Source organism: Scyliorhinus torazame, chromosome 17, assembly GCF_047496885.1.
Source record: "Scyliorhinus torazame isolate Kashiwa2021f chromosome 17, sScyTor2.1, whole genome shotgun sequence".
Taxonomy (NCBI): Eukaryota; Metazoa; Chordata; class Chondrichthyes; order Carcharhiniformes; family Scyliorhinidae; genus Scyliorhinus; species Scyliorhinus torazame.
The window spans coordinates 39,153,655-39,167,803 of record NC_092723.1 but is presented as its reverse complement, the minus strand read 5'-3'; the positions used below and the strand labels follow the sequence as shown (position 1 = coordinate 39,167,803).

The 14,149-nt window shown below is 44.6% G+C and overlaps 1 long non-coding RNA gene across 1 annotated transcript in view; it reads right to left on the bottom strand.

Moving 5' to 3' along the window:
* LOC140393524 (uncharacterized) overlaps positions 1 to 12,013 on the bottom strand; it is a 56,386-nt gene extending 44,373 nt beyond the window's left edge. The window contains exon 1 of the long non-coding RNA XR_011935645.1: positions 11,873 to 12,013. This is a non-coding gene — a long non-coding RNA (uncharacterized lncRNA). The remainder of the gene's footprint in view (positions 1 to 11,872) is intronic.
* Between the last annotated feature and the right edge of the window lie 2,136 nt (positions 12,014 to 14,149).

The window sequence follows — 14,149 nt, the reverse complement described above, 5'->3', positions numbered from 1 at the left end:
CTTCCGCCTTCGCCACGGTCTCCACCATGGCGGAGGCAGAAGAGACTCCCTCCACTGCGCATGCGTGGGAAGCTGTCAGCGGCCGCTGACACTCCCGCGCATGCGCCGCCCGGAGATGTCATTTCCGCGCCAGCTGGCGGGCACCAAAGGCCTTTTCCGCCAGCTGGCGGGGCGGAAATTCGTCCAGCGCGACCTAGCCCCTCAATGTTGGGGCTCGGCCCCCAAAGATGCGGAGCATTCCGCACCTTTGGGGCGGCGCGATGCCCGTCTGATTTGCACCGTTTTGGGCGCGAGTCGGCGGACATCGCGCCGATTCCGGAGAATTTCGCCCCAGAATCAATGCAAGCTGCAGTGTCAGATAGTTCAGCAGTCCCTGAGCATGAGAATGCCATGGAGAACATTGAATCTATAAGTTCTGAGCAGCAACGTCAAACATTGAGAAGATCGACCAGCGTCAGAGGAAAATCTGATCGACTCAATTTGTAAAGTTGGACTATTTGTACATAATATGCTTGCTGTTCTTGTGCGTGTGTGTATATATGAAAACATTTGTTATACCAGTTTTAAAATTTAAAAAAAAGTTAATACTGTTAGACTCATAGGCTCATGATATCACATGTAAATATACTGGTGATAATGTATTAATTTATTCTTTCAAAGGAAAGGAGATGTAGTGATATCATTGTGTTGTAATTCACTGACTGAACACTAGGAGTCTCATTTTTATATAAGTGAATGTTAAAGTCAGCTGACCTCTGTTATGGACCAGGGTTTAGAGAACCCCAAAGTGTATCATGGAGTTCACCTGACCCACAACTTTTACTAGATTGTGGTATGGGGAGCACACTGCCCCACTCTACAGGTGTGGTAGAGCAGAAATGGAAAAGTATTTTTTAAAAGCAAAACAATGTTTTTCTATGAACTCGAGTTAACCTTTTTAAAACATACAGTGAACATCTTAGCAACCATTAATTCAAATACAACCCCCAAAGAATACAACACTAAGTAATCCTTTAAGCTTCCCAAACAACATCCAGAAGACAGAAGAAACACCTTTCAACAGAAGCACATTAGGTTTACATTCACTACTGAGAACATTTATAATTCTGAATTCACCAAATGATCAAGAGATAGTCTTTTGATGGCAGAGAGAACAGCAGTACACCTGCTTGGTCTGGCTTCAGCTCCAACACTGAAAACAAAACTAAAACACACCCTGCAGCCTTCTCAAAAACGAAAGTAAAAAGCTGACAGACAGTCCAGCTCCACCCACTCTGACATCACTGCAGTAGTAAACACCCATTTCTTAAAGGTACTCTCACTACAGATATTTATATACACACCCATTTATAAACACCCATTTCATCAAGGTACTCTCACATGACACCTCAGACTGTCTAAAGGAACTTGAAGAGAGAGGTTGCTTGTGCATGATTTTACTGTTATTCATCTGTTGCCTTGTATATAGTTTACCTACTGTTAATGTTAATAAATCATTTCTAGCTTTAGCTACAAGTGTTCTTGTAATAAATCAGGTCATCTGACAAGAGCATTGCAGGGAGCAGGTTGCATGTGACTGGGAATGGAATGCAATTGCAGTCAAATGACCGAGGCAGGGTGCAACAAGAGGTCCCAAAGGAAGGGTCCTGGACTGGAAGAGGTCCCAGTTAAAAAGTCGGTAAAGCGCTATGGCTAGCAGACTTTTACTTGAAGAAGGCTCAGGGGAAGCCCAGATTACATAAGAACTAAGAACTAGGAGCTGAAGTAGGCAATTTGACTTCCCGAGCCTGCTACGCAATTCAATACAAACATGGCTGATCCCATCTCGGCCTCTTCTCCACCTTCCTGCCCTTTCTCTAGAATCCGTCATCCTGCTACTAATTAAAAACCAATCTATCTCCTCAAATTTACTTTGTTTTCCTACGTTACTGTCCTCTGGGATAGATAATTCCACCATTATATGGCCCTTTGAATGAAGTAATTCCTCCTGGATTTGGATTTGGATCTGGATTTTGTTTATTGTCACGTGTACGAAGGTACAGTGAAAAGTATTTTTCAGCAAGCAGCAGTCCTCACTTCAGTTTAAAATCTGCCACTCCTTAGCCTAAAACTATGGCCTCTCATTCTAGAATGTTCAACAAGGCGAAACATCTGCTCTACGTCTACACTGTCAATCCCCTTTAGCATCTGATATACTTCAATGAGATCTCCTCCCATTCTCCTAACTCCTGTGAGTACTTGCCCTACATGTGACTGCAGATCCACAGCAATATGGTTGACTCTCTGAAATGGGGGGCAGTTAGAGATGGGTAATAAATGCCCACATCCCGTAAGTGAATAAAAGAAAAGAACGGTCGTTGGACGCAGACACCCCATTGATGCTTCGCACTGCCAAGGAGCTGAACTTGTGCTTGTGACCTGTTGCTTGGGAATCCAGGGAATCGATTCTCGGCAATGAGATTGAAACCCTGCGAGGTGGGCCAACAATGATGCCAGCTGAATTTGGGGCAACTTTTGGAGAGAATTCCGAAGTGAGATCTTTGAATGTGAATACGGGAATCCCTTGTGTGAGAGAGATGCAGACAGTCTCAGTGGGGATTGGTTGACTCCCAGCGTTTGCTGACATCTTGGGGGGGGGGGTTGAGAAATCTTTGCATTGGTCACATCTGCAGTGTGGTGTGTTTGACTATAGTTTTCCTGTTAATTCACATGCACTTCACATTAACTCTGAATGTCAGAGTATAAGGTCGGTAAGGAAAAGAGTGTACGATAGATCATGGAAGTTATTTTATTTCTCTGACCTTGTATCATAAAGTTTATTTTGGTTTGTTCAAAACCCATGGAATTTTGTGGCCTTATTTACTGAGTAACTGTCTTGAATTTTAAACCTTGCCTTCTTTATATAAAATATTATCGGTCCCTAACTGAATCTTACCAAAACTTGAGGGTCTAGTCCGGGGTCATACACATCTTTTTGGAATGCTTCTACTGGGGGCGATGTTATCACAAGCTCAGTTAATCTGTCAGCTAGCTCTGACACCGTAAAGTAGTAATGACATCCCTTGTCTCTGCATCTGCCTGTAAATTAATCAATGGTCTCTGTCATTTGTTGCCTAAAGGATACGAATTCTAGATGATGTATTCAGACGTTGAGATTCACCCGTAATTGATCTTCAAGTGTTTACTATATATTATTTGGATTTCAAGGTTATCATCCAATAAACCTAAAGTGTTCAGTCTATTGAGGCCTTAATTGCCCAGAGTAATTTTAATATTAATGGCTTGTTTATCTGGTTCGAAAATATTGAGGTTTAGGAAACACAGCTCTATGCATTGTCGGTCACGTCAGTGATCTCATTAGAGTAGCAAGATGGATATTGCTCTTCATTTATTCCCTTGCCTGAAGAACACTAGGTACCTGTCTTTCAGCATCCCATGCCCAACAGCAGTTTCAACAATTTCCTTTCCTTCAACATGAAGGAAGGGTGGCACTGCTACCTCACAGCGCCAGACCCGGGTTCAATTCCGGCCTCGGATGACTGTGCGAAGTTTGCATCTTCTCCCCATGTCTGCTTGGGCTTTCTCCGGGTGCTCTGGTTTTCTCCCACAGTCCGAAGATCTGCAGGTTAGGTGGATTGGCCATGCTAAATTTCCCTTAGTGGCCAAAAAGGTTAGGTGGGGTTACTGGGTTATGGGCATAGGGTAGAGGTGTGGGCTTAAATAGGGTGCTCCTTCCAAGGGCTGGAGCTGAATGGTCTCCTTCTGCACGGTAAATTCTATTTGAATCACACGCCATTAACTCTTATATTCATTATAAACACTTGCTCTTTTCACACCGCAGTTGCTCACAGCATCCACAGTGTGTTAAGGCCAGGTGAGAAGTGGTACATAGAACATAGAACAATACAGCGCAGTACAGGCCCTTCGGCCCACGATGTTGCACCGAAACAAAAGCCATCTAACCTACACTATGCCATTATCATCCATATGTTTATCCAATAAACTTTTAAATGCCCTCAATGTTGGCGAGTTCACTACTGTAGCAGATAGGGCATTCCACGGCCTCACTACTCTGCGTAAAGAACCTACCTCTGACCTCTGTCCTATATCTATTACCCCTCAGTTTAAAGTTATGTCCCCTCGTGCCAGCCATATCCATCCGTGGGAGAAGGCTCTCACTGTCCACCCTATCCAACCCCCTGATCATTTTGTATGCCTCTATTAAGTCTCCTCTTAACCTTCTTCTCTCCAACGAAAACAACCTCAAGTCCATCAGCCTTTCCTCATAAGATTTTCCCTCCATACCAGGCAACATCCTGGTAAATCTCCTCTGCACCCGCTCCAAAGCCTCCACGTCCTTCCTTTAATGCGGTGACCAGAACTGTACGCAATACTCCAAATGCGGCCGTACCAGAGTTCTGTACAGCTGCAACATGACCTCCCGACTCCGGAACTCAATCCCTCTACCAATAAAGGCCAACACTCCATAGGCCTTCTTCACAACCCTATCAACCTGGGTGGCAACTTTCAGGGATCTATGTACATGGACACCTAGATCCCTCTGCTCATCCACACTTTCAAGAACTTTACCATTAGCCAAATATTCCGCATTCCTGTTATTCCTGAACTGGTGAAATGGTTCCCCTCTATTCAGCCTCCCCTCAGTTCCTCACAACAAAGGTATAAGTTTATTTTTCAGGATAGAAACATAGAACATAGAAAATAGGAGCAGGCGGAGGCCATTTGGCCCTTCGAGCCTGCTCTGCCATTCATTATGATCATGGCTGACCATCCAACTCAGTAATTTGTTCCCACTTTCCCCCCATATCCTTCGATCCCTTTAGCTCCAAGAGTTATATCTAACTCCTTTTTGAAAACATACAATGTTTTGGCCTCAACTGCTCATCTCAGTCCAAAACGGTTTACCCCGCATCCCTAGATTGTGACCCCCCTGGTTCTGGACCTGCCCCGCCATTGGGAACATCTTTCCTGCATCTACCCTGTCTAGTCCTGTTAGTATTTTATAGGTTTCTATGCGATCCCCCTCATTCTTCTCAACTCCAGTGAATATAATCCTAACCATTGCAATCTCTCCTCGTACGTCAGTCCCGCCATCCCAGGAATCTATCTGGTAAACCTCCGCTGCACACCCTTCATAGCAAGAGCACCCTTCCTCAGATAAGGAGACTAAAACTGCATACAATATTAGAGGTGTGGTCTTAGCATGACCCTGTATAACATTAGCATGACATCCCTGCTCCTGTTTGCCCATTTTGTCTGGGCATTCATATGCCGATCAATGACTGCAATTTACCTTAAAACATACGAATGCTGTGCTCAGTGATATTTCTGGTATTTCCATGGCTAATGTGCCTGTGCTCTACAGGCATGGTGGGGTGACGTTATATAATCCCATATCCCCTAACAGCCATCTTCTGACCTTCATGGAATGGTAGGTTTAGAAGGGTATTAATGAATTTCTCAGAACAAAGCATCATGGCAGCTGCCAGCAAAACTGGCACAGACTTACATGATCCTCCAGCAATCAGCATGCACCAGTTGGACAGGGAAGCAATGATAGCTCTAGCTGCTGAGAAAAGCACTGGCTCAGCTTCTGGTGCTCTTATAACCATATGCTTGCAGACAAAAGCTGCTATGTTCACAAGCGAAGCCAGTCGTTGCTAAAAATTAAGGCATTCTTTCGTACTGTTTGTTGACATCCATTGAGAAACAAATGTACTGATTCCCTCTGGTTAAGGAAGCATTGGTACCTGCTCAGTACTGCTGTGCTTGGCGGGCTGGGAGATGCGAGTGATTTGTCCCAAAGCAGCCTGGAATGAGCCTGAAGAGAAAATAATTCATGGCATTGCTAACTTCGACTGTGCCATAATATCTACTCATGTATATACTGAAGTGCAGACAGGCAGTGATTGACATACAGGATGACCAATAAGCACACAACACAGTGCAGCCAATCACCAGACAGGACACTACCACCATAAAGCCAGAGGGCACTAGGTTTCCCGCTCTCTCTGGACCCAGCCATTGAGACAGTCAGAGTCCACGAGCTAGCCAGTGCAAACACCATGCGGTAGCTAGTAAGTCTGGTCAGGCTAATACAAGGTCTCCAGTCAGTTCTGTATTGTGTCGACCCACAGCTGAATATTCTATCGTTGAATAAAACAGTGTTGGATTTTCTCCAGTGTTAGACGTTTGCTTCTAGCTTCCCTGCATCAAGTGCAGTCCACATCGAACCACTCAGCCTAACACATCAGACTGGAAAAGCATAAATCCCAGGCACAACAGGCCATGCTTCAGGAGGCTGCAGAAACCAGCAATAATGATGGCCATGATAAACTGAAAAAGCCTATTCTGGATGTGTAAATCAAACAAATCGAAAATAAGCCACTTTGAAGCTCTGAAATGCCCTGGCAATCCACCAATTCGAAAACCAGAGATCACAAAATCCAAGTGACTGGAGGTGAATGCCTTTTATAATAGCTCTTCTATTTAAGTCATTTATCTGCTCATCTGAAGCCAAAGAGGTTTAACTATGCCAATTGGTCAGGGATAAGGACTTCATTCCCATCCATTGAAAATAGCAGCACAGTCCCAATGCCGTATGGGACTCTGATTTGGATATATCCAAATACTCACTGGTGTTTGGCATGTGTATTTCTAACCCTAGCTCGTGGCAATGTTAAATTCACAAATGTCGAGTTAGGATCAAGGTGTCAATGGGAAGATAAGTGGACTTGGATAATGAGCCTGATTCTGCCAAGTAGACATCAGCCCTATGGTTCCCAATAATCCCATTGAAAATAATGTTCCCCTTGACTTGTAGATAAGTATAATCAATGGTAAATAAATATAAATTAGAACATCATGTAAGTTTTTCTTTTACTTGTGAAAAATCTGGAATCGTGATTATGTCATCATTTGTAATGCAAACTGTATTGGAGCTAACATAAAACAATTCTTTCATGGATACCTTTTGACATTAAAATAACTGGGCCGGATTCTCCATTTCTGCGACTAAGTGTTGACACCAACAGAGAATCCGTGGGCTTCTACGACAGGAAAATTAGCGGTGCACCTGTGCCGATTCTGCTATCACTGAGCAACTAGCAATGGCACCGCGTGGAACACCATTGAATCCCTTGAAAAATGGTGCGGGAATCGCCGTGTCCATGATGGACGCTCGCAGGGCTGACAAGCTGCAGCCGCGCATAAACAATGCAGTCCCTACACCCACACTGATTGAGGCAGAAAAGATGGGACAGGTTGAGCTGGAGCACCCATACAGCTGATGGGCCAGCTGGGGCCAGAGGGCACCCAGGGAGGTGCCCTGAGGGGGTCACCTATACGACCCAGGGCACCAGGTTTAAAGTAGGCTGTCAGCGGCATGGCTGCCTTGCCGGCTGTGGTAATGGTGTTGCGTACCCGTCTATCTTGACCCCACAGCCCACCTCCTGGCCACCCCCCACTACTCCCCCCTGCCCTGGCAGAAGCCCCCCAGCCAACAGCACGACTATCAGTGATGTTTGGCAGTGCTGGGCACTGTCTGCATGCCCTCTTTCTCTCTGAGCATCCACCATGCCAGGTTCATGATGTTTGAGAGCACACGTGGACCACGCCTTCGGGAACTCGGCCCACTGGAGGCGGAGCATCGTGGTTGGGCCTGCTATTGATATGCAAACGGTGATTATAGGACGCGTGGTGTGCGTCACATTGACGCTGCTTTCGAGGTGACGGAACACCGCGTTTTGGCGTCAAACCGCCGCCTGCCGCGATTCTGGCGTCGGAAGCTTTTCTCCACCAGATCGCACACCCTGATTTTGCTGTCGGCTAACAGAGAATCCTGCCCACTATAAGAACAAATGGAAAAGTTGAGTCAGACTTAGCAGTTTTATAATGAATGTAAAATATCGTAATACAACGACACCACTGTTTTTCAGCCTATATATTCAGTCAGTCATTATGCATGCAGTGGTTTCTGTACAGTAGCTGTGAAATGCCATCATGATCAGTTGGCTCATGATCTACTAAATCCAGGAGTCAATGGTTCTGGGCATGCAATATTCCCAATTTGCATGAGGCGCAGGACAAAACTCTCAAATTGTGGATTGATGAATTAATCATGAGTCGTTTAGATGTCAAGTCTTCCACTGAATGTGTATCTTTACATATAATTGCTGAATTGCATTTGATTAAAGAGTGCAGAGCATGGGTAAAACTAATTTCTATACCTAAGTCAATTCTGAGGGATTTCAATTCATGTTTATTGGATTCGCAGGATAGTTAACTATATTTTTTACAAATGGATGACCTTTTTCAGAAGATTCTGTCGATTCATTGAAAAGAATGTAAAACCCGTGCCTTCTGTTTAAGCCTCGGCTCCATCATAACACGAAGCAAATGAGGCAGAGCATGAAATTGCTTATATTATATCCTTTCATTAATGCCAACTTCAAACTGGATGGTGGTGATTGATCTTAAAGACATCTGAGATCCAGAAGGGAAAAATCACTTGTTTCGTGGATTGGACTAACTATTACTGTTCTCAGCATTTTTGATTTAATAAGCAAGTGCTGTGTGACGAGATAAGAGGATTTACAGCATCATGTTAACACCAATTATGCCCTGACAGTGCGAATGATGTTCTCCTTCCATGCCAGCAGCACATTTTCGACACCTGGCAGAGCAATTCTTAGCATTTGTTAGTCAGTGCTGCCCAATGTCATTTGTCAGTCATTGTTGCTTTGCTTCTGAGCATGTACCAGCTCTCCAAATCCTGACAGTGCCAAAGGAGAATGAAGAAAAAACAGTTTCTTCGGAATTTCTGGCTCCTCTGTTGTGTTTGCAACCATCATCTGTATACATATATCTATCTTTGCACCCGCAATGGGTGCACATGTTAATATTCACAAGGAAGTTTCTGTTTTATGGAAGTGCAGCTGGTATTCAATGTCAGAAACATCATCATGGATGTGTGCATGCTAGATGTACTGGCAACACCTCGAGCTCACTTCAATTGCTCATTTTAAACTCAATAAAGAGAACTGATTGCCAATTAAGATGTTACCATATGGATTTTGGAGTCTTATGCATTGTTAATTGACTCATGTTCCATTCATGTCGCTATCTTTAGGGGCAGTGAGAAAGTGTTGAGTCATGCTTCATGACCTCAAAACCAAATTGCCCCAAAACATGTTTCACATTATTTCAATGGGGCTCACTCAGCCAGTATAGAGATAACCCCACAATGTAAGGTTGGGATCTTATAAAAGACAATTTTGAAATCATGTAAAGAGCTCATAGTGAAGCAGCTTTGCGACCATACCTTTGTCTTTTGCATCCTGCACAACTGGCAAAGCTATGTGTTATTACAGACAATCCAGTAGAGAGAAATGACGTTAACTATGAGTGAAACCTCATCAAGGGATGCATTAATAGAACATGCCGTTGACAAGGACACTGACGATATCACCATTCTTAATTAGTTTTCCTAAATGGAATTAGATACTAATCTCACAAGTCTACATTTTCCACATTGTGACTGTTTTAAAAAAATGTTGTTGTGCATATGTGCAGTTTTAAATTTGTAGCTTGTTTCCAGGCATTCCAGAATAGTTGAGTTATGCCACATTCATAGAATCCATAGCCATAGAATCCCTTCAGTGCATAAGGAGGTCTTTCGGCCCATCAAGTCTAAACCGATCCTTGGAACGAGCACTTTACCTAGGCCCACTTGCCCGCCCTTTCCCTGTAACCCAGCGCATAGATCACGGCCAATCCACCTAACCTACACATTTTTGGACACTAAGGGGCAATTTAGCACGGCCAATTCACCTACTCTGCACATCTTTGGACTGTTATTAGGAAACAGGAGCACTCTGAGGAAACCCTCACAGACACGGAGAGAACGTGAAACATCCACATGGGCAGTCTCCCAAGGCCGGAATTGAACCCAGGTCCCTGGCATTGTTAGGCAGCGGTGTTAACCATTGCGCCATCCATAATATTTGATTAGAGTTTCTACAAACCTGAATGGAATAATGATGAGGCATCACCCATGAAAACCAAGTGGATTAACCCTGCTGTGATTAATGGACTCAGCAGAATGTTATTTGTACAGGTAAGCTGCTGACAGCATTACTGTCTCTGATTGGAAGCTTGCAATTCAGGGATAGGGATTTGTGGTCCGCTGCAGGATATAACGTGCTGCAAAAATCTGGCTCATGGTTTATATTTTCGAACATAATTTTTAGGTTGAGGTGTGAAATGTAAAATAAATGGAAAAGCCTAATTGAGAAAATAAGAATAACCCCGATGTCATACATACTTCATACTAGCTTGAAGTTGATTACACTAAAAAAAGGTGACATATGTTCATCTTCATGGATAACCTTAATGTTGGGGGTGCCATAAATAATAGGGATCTTCTTAGCATGTAGAGCCAGAAGGCCTGCCCTTAAATCAATGGAATGTTTAAATTATGTATGAGGCTTTCAGATGAAAGGAAACTGAAAGCCGCTTTGTGAAAGTAGGGTGTCTTCATGAATCCAAGGAGTCTGGAGAAAGGGTCATAACACACCATTAGCAATACAAATTATTCATGTGGGTTAATGAATCAAAGAGTAGTATTGGATATAAAGTAATTAAGTTAAATTTCTATTTGATAGCATCCAAAAGCACTCCAGACTGATGGAGTGATGCGTTTATTGGGCAGAAGTTTCCTTTGTTTAAATTATCTGGGTATTTTATGGCAAAAACAGCTATTTGCAGAGTTCTGTGGTGTCAATGCATCTTCGATGTAGTGAGCACGCAGCAGATGATTGTCAGCCATGTCAACAGTTTAATCAGAGAATATGCGTGTTCACCATGTGGAGTATGGGTGGGATCTATTTCAGTTTGTATTTCATGAGGAAAAAGCAGCTGGAAGATTTTCCCTAGTTTTCAGCTTATGGAATAAATCTATAATGGTCCTCACAAAGTCTTGTTAACAGAGTTAACTTGGAAACCTGTGGGAAGGCAATTGGGTATCTACCATCAGCCCAAACAAAGAGCTGCAGCATCCACAATCATAAGGTATGTAAAGAAAATGTGGAAGATTGTGTAGCCAAGAAACTAAAAGAGAAACATCCCACAAACTCCTGGAGGATTACTGGAACATGAAGAAGAATTAAAGAGAATTCCAGAGGGCTGTGGCACACCTTTAGATTTATGTCCAGAGACATAAATACATTTTCAAGATTGTTGTAATGCCTAAGGTAGTTCCTGGGGTGGGGGGTGCTAAAAAGTTAAACTAAGTTCATAATATTTGTACACTGCAAATTATGGTGCTAAGTTAATAGTGCTTACATTGATATTGCTGAGGCAAGCGACATGTTACCCAATCGTTTCACCTTACATTCATCAGGACAAACACAAAACGTTCAAACTTCTCTGATGGTGGGTTTGAAGGCTGAGGGTTCCTGAAATCCAGTTCATGACCTTTCACTGTCTACCTTGTACCCATAACTGGGGGGAGGGGGAGGTGTTTGAGGGAGCAATGGGTGGCCTCCTGTCCTTGGACCTATAGAGGCCCTTAAGCAAACCAATTAATGGCCACTTAAGAGTCGCATCCCACCTTCACCGCAAAGGGAGGACCTCCTGGCAATTTTAGTTGTGTAGGCTGGTGTCAGGCAAGGCTGGGAGTAAAACTCCTTTGTGGGTCGCCTGTTCCCATCAGAAGCATCCTGTATCCAAGATCACAATTTCACCTTTTCTCTCCCCTCCTGCCCTCTTAAATCCAGCCTCCCACTTCACTCACTCCCCAACCTGCTAGGGCCTGCCAGCCTGACCCTGGCAAAATCACCACCCCACTTACCTTGACACATGTCTGCAGTGATGATCTCCATTGTAATCTCAGCAGTAGTCACCACTCACGTCTGATGCTGTTGGGACTACAGAGCTACTGACCACCCAATTGGCCAGAGGATTCTGAGACAGAATCTCGTGTCCCTGAGGGGCAGATATGCCCCCTTATAGTGCCCCCCCCAGACTATGCCACCCCCTTATAGTGCCAAAGCCAGCTAGTAGGACATATCCCTATATGTCCTACTAGCTGGCTTTGGCACTATAAGGGGGGCACATGACTCAGGGTCGCATCACAATCGAGGAGTTGTTATATTATATGACCTCACATTGGAAACCATGACAACACAAAAAACATAGGGGTGGACATAACACAGCAAAGTAGTGCAAACTGTGCACTTGCACCTGCAATCATGACAAGGCCAGAGTTTAAGGGCAAGTGCATTCAGCAAGTTGTTCAACTTTTGCCACATTACCAAAGAACAGAATCACACTGCACATAGCATTGTCTATTATTGAAGCGAAAGTCAGATAGCTGAGTCAATCAAGTGGATATCGGACTTCAGCTGAGTAAGTAAAGCAAAACGTTCTTCAACACTTATGGAAATTAATTAGTTCATGCCTTTCTTCGCATGAAAGAGCAATAGGATATAGGAAATCTAGTGAAAAGGAGGGAACAATATTTAATTCAGACATTAAGAGGGTCTGTTGGGCGAGTGAATGAGTGGGGGATGGGGTTTGGGAAGAGGTGTGTGGGTGGTGAAGGAGGGGATGTGGGGAGAGAGAGGTTGATTACAACCTGTGTGTGTGTATGAGAAAATGGTTCGGAGAGGAACTTCAATCAGGGAATATGGAGAACTTGGCTACAACCCACACAAAAAAGGCGGTGGGGAATTACAACGGGGTCACATTGGGAAATAGTTATTGCAGCTCTACCTTTGCTTTACCACACATGTACTTTACTCCAGCAAGGCCATGTATTGTGGATCTCATCTCCTATGCACTAAATGCTTTGAAAGCTGAAGTACTAAGGTCACTTTGGTGATTGGAAACAAATGTATTGGTTCACAACCTTGATGGTAATAGAAGATAAACGAAGATAAAACTGGGACTGGATTCCCCGTAGACCCGCCCCGGGCGGAGAATCCAATTTTACGCTGAAATCGGGCCCGGCACCAGTCCGGCGATTCTCCGGCACCCGAGAATCAGCATGATGGCAGAGTATGCCGCGCGGTTGGGGGCCCATTGACAGAGGCCAGCCCAGCGATCCTCCGAACCCGACTGCCTGAGTTCACGACGGCTTGGAATTAACCAATTAAGTTGGTCAGGATGTTGGCGTGGCAGCTGCTGTCTCAGTCTGCGGCCGCCCTGATTGGGGGGGGGGGGGGGGGCGGGGGGATCGGACACCGTGGAGTGTGGGGTGGCCTTATAAGCGGGCGGGGTTAAGATCCGCGCGGTCAGATCCTCGGGTGCGCGGCCGATCGGGGGGGGGGGGGGTGGTTCTAATTTTTCAGTCTGCCTCCGCGGTCCGAGTCCGTCATAGCGCTCGGCGCGGCCGCTGGACGCGGACCCAAAACCGGAAGTGCGGGTGCCCGTATCCGCAGCTAAATCTGCGTGAGTTACTCCGGATCCCTGCTAGTCCCCTTCAGGGCATTGAGTTAGCTTTTGCAGGAATCTCTGGAGTAAAACTCCAGCGTTTTTATGCCGGTGTGGGAACATAGTCCCATTTTGGGAGAATCCAACCCCTGGTGTTTCTATCCCAGGAAGTCTAAAGATTCCTAAAGATTTTGAAGAGGCCGAGAAGCATCGCATTTCACAACAGATTAGAAATTTGCTTCAGTTACATAATTCCTTGCCACAAAAATATTTTCAGACCTTTTTGTCAAATTCACCAGATTATTTATAAGGAAATGAGAAACAAAATCTCAGTTTAACATCAATTTAGGAAAAATAACTGCAATCTTTCATCAGGGACAGTGTGACTGAACAATTGGCTAATAAAAGTTTGTGAAAGGAGGTGATGTCTGACGAATCAAGTTGAATTTCTTGAAGACGTCTCTGGCATGGTAGAGAGGTGATGTCTAACATAGAACATACAGTGCAGAAGGAGGCCATTCGACTCATCGAGTCTGTACCGACCCACTTAAGCCCTCACTTTCACCCTGTCCCCATAAGCCAATAACCCCTCCTAACATTTTTGGTCACTAAGGGCAATTTATCATGGACAATCCACCTAACCTGCACGTCTTTGGACTGTGGGAGAAAACCGGAGCACCCGGAGGAAACCCAC